This window comes from Ursus americanus, chromosome X, assembly GCF_024610735.1.
Source record: "Ursus americanus isolate L20-20 chromosome X, mUrsAme1.1.p, whole genome shotgun sequence".
NCBI lineage: Eukaryota > Metazoa > Chordata > Mammalia > Carnivora > Ursidae > Ursus > Ursus americanus.
Genome location: NC_142164.1, coordinates 38218258 through 38230627, shown reverse-complemented (window position 1 = coordinate 38230627; position 12370 = coordinate 38218258). Strand labels below are relative to the sequence as shown.

Here is a 12370-nt window from a genome sequence, read left to right as displayed (position 1 = left end):
GTTGTCTATTATTTTATAGTTGTTTTCATTCTGTAATGTCAGTTATTTTTATTCTTTATATAGTTAGGGTATTCTTTTATAGTTATTTTTATTTCTGTAATGTCGGTAGTAATGTTCCTTCTCTTATACCTGATCTTAATAATTTGAGACTTCTTTTTGTCTTAGTCTGTCTAGCTAAAAGTTTGTCAATTTTGTTAATTTTTTTCAAAGAAAAACTTTTGATTTTGTTGATTTTTTTCATTGTTTTTCTACTCTCCACTTCATTGATTTCCACTCTAATCATCATTATTTCTTTCCTTCTGCTTGCTTCTGATTTCCTTTGCTCTTTGTATAGACTTTTTTTTTTAAGTATTTTCTACACCTAGTGTGGGTCTTGAACTCATGACCTAGAGACCAAGAGTCACATGCTCTGCCCAGGAGGCAGCCAGGCACCCCTTTGTGTAGCCTTTTAAGGTAATGGGTTAGGTATTGATTTGAGATCTTTTGGGTTTTTTTTTTTAATGTAGGCATTTACAGCAATAAATTGCTCTCTAAATACAACTTTAGTCATACCCCATAGGTTCTGAAGTGTTTTGTTTTCATTTTCATTCATCTTCAAGTATTTTCTAATTTACTTTGTTACATCTTCACTTAACCATTAGGTATTTACGAATGTGTTATTTAATTCCATGTATTTGTGAATTTCCCAAATTTTCTGCTGCTAATTTCATTCTGATGTTGTCAGAGAACAGACTTTGTATGACTTTAGTCCTTTAAAATTTATGAAGACTTCTTTATGAGTTAACATATGGTCTATCCTGGATAATGTTCTGTGTGCTCTTTAGAACAACATGTATTCTGTGTTGGGTGGAGTATTCTATAGAAGTTTATTAGATGTAGTTGATTTATAGTGTTGTTCAAGTCTTCTATTTTCTTGGTGACCTTATGCCTTGTTGTTCTATCCATTATCGAATTTAGGGCATTCAAGTATCCAAATATTATTGTTGGATTGTCCCTTCATTAATTCTGTCAGATTTTGCTTCATGTATTTTGGGACTCTGTTGTGGGAGATTATATATATATATATATATATATATATATATATATATGCCCATATATTCTTATAGAATGTCTTTTTATTCTTATAAAATGTCTTTGTCTCTAATAACAACTTTTGTCTTAAAAGCTTATTTTGTTTGATATTAGTATAGCCAGTGCATCTCTCTTTTTGTTACTCATTGTGTGGTGTATATTTTTCTATCCCTTTACTTTCAATCTATTTGTGTCTTTGAATCTAAAAGTGTGTCTCTTGTGGAAAGCACAAAGGTAGACCATGATTTTTATATCCATTCTGCCCATCTCTTCCTTTTGGTTGTATTGTTTAATCTAGTCACATTTTTTGAGAGGGAAAGAGTGGGGGAGGGGCAGAGAGAAAGGGAAGGAGAGAATCCCAAGCAGGCTCCACACCCAGAATGGAACCTGATGTGGGACTGGATCTCATGAACCTAAAATCATGACCTGAGCCAAAATCAAGAGCTGGATGCTGAACCAGCTGAGCTGCCCAGGTGCCCCTTAACCCATTCACATTTAATGTAATTACTGATAATGTAGGGCTTGTGACTGCTATGTTGCTCCTTGTTTTTTATATCCTATGTCTTTTTTGTTCCTGCATTTCTCCATAACTTCCCTCTTTTGTGTTAAAAAGCATTTTCATTCCCTTGTCATTTTTTAAATTCTATTTATTTGGAGTTATTTTCTTCTCGTTTGCCATGTGAATTATAATTAGCATCTTAAGTTATAATAATCCAGTTCAGATAAATGGCAACTCAATTTCAATAGTATACAAAAAGTTTGCTTCCATATAGCTTCATTATCTGTCCCTCTTTGTGCTTTTATTGGAATACAAATTACTCCTTTATACATTGCATGCCCATCAACACACATTTATAATTATTGCTTTATGCAACTGTCCTTTAAATTAGGAGAAAAAAGTTACAAATAGAATATACATATATACTCTTTTTTAAAGATTTTTAATTTATTTATTTGTCAGAATGAGAGACAGAGAGAGAGAGAGAGAGAGAGAGAAAGCAAAAGCAGGGGGAGCAGCTGGCAGAGGGAGAAGCAGGCTCCCTGCTGAGCAAGAAGCCCAATGAGGGACTCCATCCCAGGACCCTGGGATCATGACCTGAGCTGAAGGCAGATGCTTAACCAACGAAGCCACTCAGGCATCCCCTCTTTTTTTGTATTTACCTATACAGTTACCTGTACTAGTATTCTTTATTTTTTCATGTGGATTCGAGTTACTGTCTAGTGCCTTTTCATTTCAGCCAAAAGTATGCCTTTTAGTATTTCTTATATTTTATATATGTGTGTGTGTGTGTGTGTGTGTGTGTGTGTGTGTGTGTATTTCTTCTATTTCTATATGGTGAATTCTCTCAGTGATTGTTGATCTGGTGATGTTTTACTTTCTCATTCATTTTTGAAGGATAGCTCTATGACAATAGGATACTTTGTTGATAGTTTTTCTTTCTTTTAGCACTTTTGTCCCAATAATTCTAGCCTCCTTGGTTTCTGATGAGTAATTGCCTAGTAATATTATGGAGGATCCCTTGTATGTGATGAATCACTTCTGCCTTGCTGCTTTGTAGAGTCTCTCTTTGTCTTTGACTTTTGACAGTTTGATTCTAATGTATCTTGGTGAGATTCTCTTTGTGCTATTTCTATTTGGAGTTCATTGAACTCTTTGGGCACGCAGATTAATGTATTTCACCAAATTTTGGTAGCTTTTGGTTACCATTTCTTCAAATATTCTTTCTGCCCTTTAATCTCTTGCTTTTCCCTTTGGGAGTCCTGTTATTATGGATGTTGGTTCACTTGACAGTGCTCCATAGTTCTCAGATGGTTCTGCTCCGTTTTCTTCATTCTTTTTCCTTTCTATTCCTCAGACTGGATAATCTCATTTGACCAATCTTCAAGTGTGCTGCTTCTTTCTTCTGCCAGTTCACATGTATTGTTGAGCCTCAGTAGTGAATTTTTCATTTCAGCGTTTGTACTTTTCAACTCCAGATTTTTCTATTGGTTCTTCTTTTTGTTTAAGTATTTGTTTACTTTTTTTCTTTTTCCCCAGTTTTTATTTAAATTCCAGCTAAAAATATGGAACGCTTAATGAATTTTCATATCATCCTTGCACAGAGGCCACACTAATCTTCTCTGTAGCATTCCAATTTTGGTATATGTGCTGCCAAAGTGAGCACACTTATTGGTTCTTTTTAAATAATTTCTATCTCTGTATTAGCATTCACTATTTAGTGAGGAATAATTCTCATATTCTCATGGTTTCCTTTACTTTTAAGAAAACTGAAATTGCTGACTTAAAGTGATTGTATAGGGGTGTCTGGGTGGCTCAGTCATTAAGCATCTGCCTTCAGCTCAGGTCGTGATCCCGGGGTCCTGGGATCGAGTCTCGCATCAGGCTCCCTGCTCACTGGGGAGTCTGCTTCTCCCTCTCCCTCTGCCTGCTGCTCCCCTGCTCTTGCGCTATCTCTGTCAAATAAATAAATAAAATCTTTTTTAAAAAATAAAGTGATTGTCAAGTTAAGTCTGAAGTCAAGGCTTCCTCAAGGAATTGTTTCTGTTGACTACTTCTTGTGTTCTTTTCTTGTACATGGCTCATATATTTGTGCTTCTTTGCATGTCTCATAATTTTTTTCTTGAAAATTGGAAATTTAAAATAATAATGTGAGGACTTTGCATATGAAATGCCCCCTAAAAGTTTTGTTGGTGTAGCTATTTGTCATTGTTGCTTGTTTGTTTGTTTAATGATGTTTCTGTACTAATTCTGTCAAAATTTGTACTTTTTTGTTATGTGTGGCCACTAAACTCTCTGCTCACTTATATTAGTGTCCAGATAGTTACTTTACAGAGATTTCCTTAAATGCCTGGAACCAATAAATCTCCCAGCCATTGCTGAGTGGCTTTGTGAGCTCAGTGGGGCATAGCTTCAACTCTAAGCCAGGCAGTTCACAACCCCCTTGTAGCCTTCTCTTCCTGCGGCATAGAATCCTACAGGTTAGGCAGTGGTGAGAACTTTGTCTTCTCAGGTCTCTCATGAGCACGTGCCCTGCCCTGGGCATGCTCCTGTTCTTTTCCTTCTAGGTTCACAAAAACATTTCAGAGCTTTTCAAAGCCTCCTATGGACATCACATCTTTCAGATTTTCCTTTTAAGATTTTCAGTAAGCTTATTGTTTATCTCAACTATTATCTAGTCTGAGGCCGTTGCAATATTAAACAACTAATACTGATTGGTTTTAACAAATGCCCCCAGGGGAAAGTTCATTGGCACTGGCACACCTCTGTGTTAGGTCAAATATAAACAAGCTTTGTGAGTGTGATCATCTTGGGAACCACCCAACAGGTCAATAATGACAGTCATTTGGGAATGAGGCTTTGAAGGAGCTACTACGCTTTTTGGCGCACTCCAGTGGCTGCCAAGTGGTTGGTTTTCACAATGATTGAGGGCTATTAGTATTCTAGGCTACCACATAGCTGAGCATGGGGAGATGGGAATAGGGCAAGTGAAAACACTACAAAGGTCAGTGTTCTTACCAAGATTCAACTGGTTTTTGTGGGTTTTGTTTTGTTTTGTTTTTTGAGTAAACAGTTCCTGGATTGTTGCAAGTCTTTGGGTAACTTCCAGAGTTCTAAAAACGATGGTTCTGACAATTTTTGTCAGTCTTCTTAGTTTTATAGGGGAAAGAATATTCAGAGGTCCTTATATTCCCGCTGATGTCCTCAAGTATCCTTTAAAGACATTTAAATAATAAGAAAAATAGTTTATAAATTCACCCATATAGTTTCCATTTTCAGTCACTTTGTTCTTTTGTGTAGATCTCTATTTCCATCTTGTTTAATTTTCCAAGCATTAGAAACTTCCTTTCTTTAAAGAGCAGTCTGCTGGTGCCAAATTCCTTCAGCTGTTATAGATCTGAAAAAGTCTTTATTTCCCCATGGATTTTGAAAGCTCTTTTCACTGGGTATAGAATCCTAGGTAGACTTTTTAAAAAATCCTATCAGAACTTTAAAGATGTTGCTCTAATGTCTTCTCACTTGCATAATTTCTAATGAGAAAGCTGCTATCATCTTTATCTTTGTTCCTCCACGCATAATGTGATCACAGTGTGTTTTAGTGTAGCTCTCTTTGTGTTTCTTGTGTTTTGTTTTTATTAAGTGTCTTGGACCTGTGAATTTATAGTTTTCATCAAATTTGGAAAACATTTTGTCCCTTATTACTTAAAATATTTTTCTGGTCTCCCCCCCTCCTCCTGCATGGACTTCACTCATGTATACTAGCACATTTGAAGTGTCCCACAGTTCACTAATGCCCTGTTAATTTTTTGTTACTCCTCTTTTTTTTGTTTGTTTTATGTTGAATTGACTTGATTGCTATGACTTCCAGTTGAACCATCTTTTCTTCTACAATATCTTATTTGCCACTCATCCCATCTAGTATATTTTTTTATCTCTAAAATTATAGTTTTCATCTTTAGCAGTTCCATTTGTGTCATTTATATATTTTCCCTTTCTCTAATTCACTTTTCAATATAGGCCATAAAACTGTTTAATGGCCATGTCTACTAATTCTATCATCTGTGTCATTTCTGGATAGGTTCCTTTTAACCTAACTCTTCATTATGGGTCATATTTCTGTTTGTTTTTTTGCATGCCCACTAATTTTTTTTATTTGGTGCCAGACATTGTGATCATATCTTGTTGAATGTTGGATATTTTGTAATCTTATAAATATTCTTTGGGGTTTTTTTTTCCTGGAACACAAATTATTCAAAAGCTGTTCCTTTCAGATCTTATTTGTAAGATTCCTTAGGTAAGTCTGGAGCATTGTTCAGTTTAGGACAAATTTTCCCCAATACCCTTCTGAGTATTCTATCCAATATCCCATAAATCTTGAGATTTTCCATTCTGGATGATAGGAACATGTCCTACTTCTATGCCTGTGTGAGTACTGAGTACTGTAAACCTCTAATTCTTTCAGGTGGTTCTTTCTATAGCCTCAATTAATTTCCTCCCATGCCTGCTGTGGTCAGTATTCTGCTGAATACTCAAGGAGGACCCTCTACACATCTCTGGAGTTCTCTGTGAAGATCTTTCCTCTATGGAACTGTATCTCATGAATTTTAGCCATCTTGGCCTCCGTGTGCTTAGAGGTCTATCTCTTTAATTCAAAGGGTTGGTTTAGATTTCCCAACCCTGCACCATGGTCTGAAACTGCTCTCAAGGTAGTAAGACAGGGCAATTGTAGGGCTTACCAAGTTTGTTTCTCACCTCTGAGGGATCACTGACCTTTATTAGTTGATGTTTGGTGTCTTGAAAACCCTTGTTTCATATTTTGAAGGGTTTTTATTTGTGTTTGTTCAGGTGGGAGAATAAATCCGGTCTATCTTGGACAGAAGTGGAAGTCTTCTCTCTCATTATTTACAATAATTTGGTGCAGGATCAGGATATAAATTCATTACAATAACACATCAAAATCAGTCTAGAGGATTTTTGTTTACTATGTGGTACATAGGGCTTTCAATGTAGGGTCATCTGGTATATCTTTTGAAATGATGACTATTTGTATTAGGATAGGCTGGTCTTTTGTCTCAGTTGTGATTTAGTAATTAGAGTTTCAGGTAAGATTTTTTTTCTCATTAATTCTGGCAAGATAAAGTTTTACTTTATTATAAGTGGGAAAAGTAGAAAATTGGTTTAAGTTTCTGAATCCACAAAGTTAAATATTATGAGCACCATTGGTGTAATGGGAATTTCTTGGTGGAGCTGGACAGGGAGGGAGAAGAGGAGATCCTCTTTTCAAATCTGATGTGGCAAACTCTCATTTTCCATGGAGTATCATGGGTCATAAACTCCAGACTAGGAAGAAATATTTCCAATCATTTTATCCTATTCTCTTACCAGACTTCTTATCAGGACTTTAATAGATCGGAAGGGTGATTAAAATAATTTCTCCTAGGGAGAGAAGTGGGTGAATAGATAAATAGAAGGGTGGTGGGGCTTGGTCTATACCATGTCCAAGATCCCTTGTAGTTCCGAACCCAATTCCAGAATGTCAACTCTATATCAACCAAGAGTCAACTATAGTTTTCTAAGGTGCTAAGGAACAAGATTAGAATCCTTGACAACTCCAATGTTGACCAAGTATCATTGTCACACCCCCACAAAAAGACACAGCAGTCTTGCAAAAGCGGTTTTTTGCACCATCGACATCTTCCATGGGTTATATCTACTGTGTAATTAATGTGACGCATTTAACTATAATTCTCAGCACTAAGTACCACCACCAATATTGCCTGTCTTCCTAGAATGAGCAGAATCCTAACTAACAAAAAGAAGAAAAAAAAAAGAATAAAAAACAGGGTCAGACAGATGGTTCCTAAACTGCTTCTGAGAAAGTTAAAAGAAACAGTAACAAAAATATGAGCATGAATATAGGCCTCCATGTATTCAATTCCCTGAAAATGATGCAGAAAGTGCAAAAACATTGAAAAGCTTCTTGGAGTTACAGAATGAACTGTTAAGTCTCACATTTTTCTGTAGACATTTAAGAATCTGCTTTCCATTTCAATATTTCTTTGCTCCTTTTGTTATTGAAATGCTAATTCAGATGCTTGCTATATAGAAGACACTGTAATAGATACTCTGAGATTGAAAAATCAAGGAGGGGATTGCTTCTATTTCAACTCTAGGGACCCAAATGTTTAATATTAAGTCAAACCAGTGGTCTCCTCTTAGGTTCTCGGGACTTTATTCTAAATAAGTTTCCTCCATTTATATAGCACACCACTGATGTTACTGACAAATTCCAATGTAACATGCAACAGTGGTTCCTAATTGCTTTAGCATTTATCATGCACAAGAGACAGGAGGAAAGTTGTCTCATTTTGTACAGCTCAGTTGCATTTCTTATCTCTGAAGTACACTTAAGCAGCAAACTGGGACTTAAGGTAGCTGTCTGAAAACCAGCACCCATTAACATGCATGTCTTGGAGGGAAAATGAATTGGTTTTTCTCAAACAGAATACAGTTCAACCTCGTTCTGAGCGTTGATTTTGCATAATTTCTCTTTTGCACATTTTATAAGTTAGGGGTCCTGATCTGGCTTACCCACACAAATTCTCATGCTCATATTTTCCAGGTTCTGCCTTTGGGCAGTTTTGTTTTCAAAACATTAAAAAAAGCATTTAGGTGCGTTTCCAAGATGCCTTTTGGGTTCAATTAGAACCTAGTAATATTTTTCTAAGCAGTCACTGGAAGTGCTTAACTAGTGTGTAGTTAGGCATGTTTTACCTGATAAGTCTTCTGAATAGATTTTATGCTTTAAAGAAACAGTACCACTTCACATTCTATAGCGAGCATGTGGTTACGAGACCAAGGAGTGGAGCAGCTGAAGTTCTGTTCAGTCACTCTACAATGTAAATCTTGCCAGCTAATGAGTTCCGCTGATTGTGGAAGCAGCCACACTGACTCTGCCTACTCTTCCAGGAATTCAAGTCCCATTAGGATGTGAATCACCGAATGAGTACACAGAGATCGTGTGGTCTCGGTAAGCACAGATGTGCCCACGTCTTTGAGGGGCTGTTTGGGATGAATAAAATACATTTGGGCTGTGTCCTGACAAATATATATGCCTCTCTTAAAGTGAGGACTAGGGCTAGAGTTCATATATATCTGTGACATTAAAATGTGTGAATGAATATATAGATATATGAATGTATGTGTGTATGTATATATGTATGTATAGGTTTTTTAAGGTTTATCTCTTTATTTGAGAGAGTGTGCATGTGCACACACACGCACACGCACATGTGTGAGTGGGGGTAGGGGCAGAGGAAGAACATCTTCAAGCCAACTCCCCGCTGAGCACGGAGCCTGATGATGTAACCGCGGGGCTAGATCTCACACCCATGAGCTCATGAGCTGAGCTGAAACCAAGAGTCTGACGCTTAACCAACTGAGCCACCCAGGCGCCCGGCTATATACATTGTTTTTAAAGACGGTCTCTGTTGTGGACAATTTCTAATGATAAAGGCAGTCTAATTACACCCTCCCATTGTGATATTCTTTACACACCACTCAAGTACATCGGTGAGGTCAAGTTACACAATGAGCTCAACTGTCTGCAATTATACAATGTAGCTTGTGGATTATGCACATAATGTGGGAACTGACTCCCTACCCTGCTCCCCATCTGACTCCTCAGGTCTCTCCCCCGATGCCCATTGAAACTTGGTCAAGCATTGGTCCCCAAATCTTATTTACTTTCATTGTCCTTCTGCGTGGCAAGGGTGATTTGGTAAAGGAAACAGGGAGGAAATTATTTTTCTAGTGTTCCTTTAAATCTTTGGTTTCTGATAAGGCCGGCAGTATAATTTACTAATATGTTCTTGATATTCGACCCATCCATCCTTCTTCGTTCCATCAATGCAAAACTGTTTTCTGTCTGTTCGTTGTTGTATTTTCAATGTACTCATATTTGCCTTCCCAATGGTTAAAAATAAGCATATTTTTATGCTTCAAACGTAGGTTTGAACTGTGCAGGTCCACTTATACACGGATTCTTTTAAAAAATGAATACACTACAGTACCATAAATGTATTTTCTCTTCCTCAGGATTCTCTTAATAATGTTTTATTTTTTAAGAATATAGTATGTAATACATGTAACATACGAAATATGTGTTAATGGACTGTTTCTGTTATCAGTAAGGCTTCCGGTCAGCAGTAGCCTATGATTAGTTGTTGGCTTTCGGGAAGTCAAAAGTTAGACGTGGATTTTAGACCGTGCAGGGGGTCGGGGCCTCTAAGCCCTGTGTTGTTCAAGGGGGTCAAGTGGAGTCAATTAAAGGGCAAGAGTATGTGGCAAAGGAAGGAGACGAGAGAAAACTGTAAATGATTACCTTACCCTCACTGAGGGCTCGATTCTATAGACCATTCATATGTCACGGTCGACATGGAAACTCAGCCAAGCTCCACACGAGTACCACCTCCCCATTTGGAGACTCGGGAGTTAATGTATTAACGGCATTGAAAAGCCTCGTGTTTCTAAGCTTAGTCACTTTGACCTGAATCCTAAGTTATCCCAACGGCTTTTTCAGAAAACGCAGTCTGTGCTTCCACAGAGCAGAAAAAAAATATATATGTATAATGGAGTAGGGACGACACTATTAAGAAAAATGAGTCTCCACACAGAATAACTTTCATGAACACATTTATTGCGAGTAGCTCTATGGAAAGGCAAGTCAGATATATAAACACTATACAAAGTTGCAAGGTTGTCTCCCAAAACTGCAAATGAGATGTTTACAAAGAAACGAGAGAGTATAACAGTATTTACAAAGGAAGACAAAGCCAAAGCAACCCAGAGCAGATCTGTGAAGCAGAAAGAGCAAAAGTAATGAACCACTGGAACTGGAAAGTTTTAGCTTTTACTGACCAAGTGACTACGTCTGATACCAAACTAAAGGTCACCAAATAATAATAATAATAATAATAATAATAATAATCGTTCCATCACTGTTTTTTCTCAACAGCCGCATAAACCGGTACCTAGAAGGTGATATGTTGGTATACATACTCTAAAAGGATTCTCCCAGCACAATACTGAATTAATGAGTGGTGTCTGTGAACTACGAAGTAGTGTCAGAAAGACTGCGTATTTGTTATGCTGTACCTGTGACTATTTGTACCTGTGACTATTTGTGGGTACTGTTGTGTATGAGGTTTCCCGTCTATTTATCCAGCGAGCGTCACATCTATGCTGTACCCCGTCTGCTGGCAGCCCCTGAACCTAATATACAAATAAACCAATATAGTCTTTTCCCCCAAATCATCTTTTCTTTCCACAATTCTGAACGATTGTGACTTAAAACTTGATTGAAAATAAAAATGGTGACAGAAGGCTTGAAGAAAGGCGGCCTAGAGAGTGCACTGTTAACATACTGAACAAAAGCCACACCACACTATTTGATTGGGGTGGGAAAAGAGAAGAGTCTAAAGGAACTGACGAAACCTACTGCCCTCGCAGTCACCAGCCACTGAAGGAGTGACAGGTCCTGCGGTTACATCCTCTCCCCGGCACCGCTCACAAGGGAAAAAAAGAGCCCCCTCCATCCCTTTGGTTGGTAGGCAAGGAAAAAACAACAGAAGTCAACTCGGCTCTTCGGAAAAGTTAGTTAAGCGACATGTACTATATAAAGGCTGCTTGAAGATAGAAGTACACGTTCAAAGACATCAAAACCGAGTGGTGAAAAACTTCACGTAAATAGTATGCTACTTCAAAGTTGCACATGAAATGCGAAGCAATTTTTTTTAAGAGTTACACACAACAGGTACACCTACAATCACATGTACACAGGTACACGAAGGTGTGCATACACACGAATTTGTGTGCGCACACACACTAGCACTCGCACAGTTATACAGACACGCACACCCATCTGTGATGTGATGAGGTTTGCCAGTGATGGCATGTGTGCCGCCACGTAACAAAGCTCTAAGCAAGCTTCAAGACCTTTGTACCTATCCTCTGTGATCACCACCTGTTAGTGTCATGTTCTCAAAGGTCCAGGTTCCTAAAATCTTAATTCAGTTTCCATCAGAGGCAAGCAAAAACAGGAGGAGGAAGCTTGCTCTGATTTATTTTTAAATTTGATACATCTTATGTAGGCTCGTTATCCATAAGGAAAACAAGACCTTATAAGAGGTTCCTTTTGGCTTAAGTTTCAGTCAGAATATTGATTGATGGATATGCACTAATTTCTTGAATATGGGAAACTGATCTCTTTATAGGAGCCCTGGGCATGGGGCGGGGGCAGAGTGTGTGTCCAGCAGGGAGCCAGAGAGAGAGGAAGAATGGGGTGAAGGAGGGGGGGAGGCCCAGAGTGGCAGAGGGGCTTTGTGAGGAGACTTTGAATAACTTTGCTTCTTTAAAGGGGAAATGTAGGTTTCAAAATAAAAAAAAAAACGGTTTTGGAAACGCTCAATTGATTTGCAGGCAGAACATCACAGAATTGTATATGAACAAATAGTCTGTTCTTAGGTTCTGCCTTTAAAATGTTGAAAATGCTCATTCAAGATATAAGCTCAGTTGACATTTAATGTGGACAGAAGGCTGCAGTTTTGTTAACGAGCAAAAACTGCAGTAATCTGCCCTTTGGTCCCGTCTGTAAGATATTGAATATGTCCCATCAAGATATCAGTTCAGTTGACATTTAACACCTTGATCAAGAAATGTTTTATGTATGTACTACTCAGAAGAAAAAGATTCCAGGTCATACCTACCTTCTCATGAACCTAACTGGTTTTTTTTTTCTTT

General features: G+C 37.7%; 1 non-coding gene across 1 annotated transcript; it reads right to left on the bottom strand.

The window, feature by feature from the left end:
- Nucleotides 1-3129: 3129 nt before the first annotated feature.
- Nucleotides 3130-3236, bottom strand: LOC123780206 (U6 spliceosomal RNA). Its single transcript, XR_006776356.1, has one exon. It is a non-coding gene; the product is annotated as a U6 spliceosomal RNA (small nuclear RNA).
- Between the last annotated feature and the right edge of the window lie 9134 nt (nucleotides 3237-12370).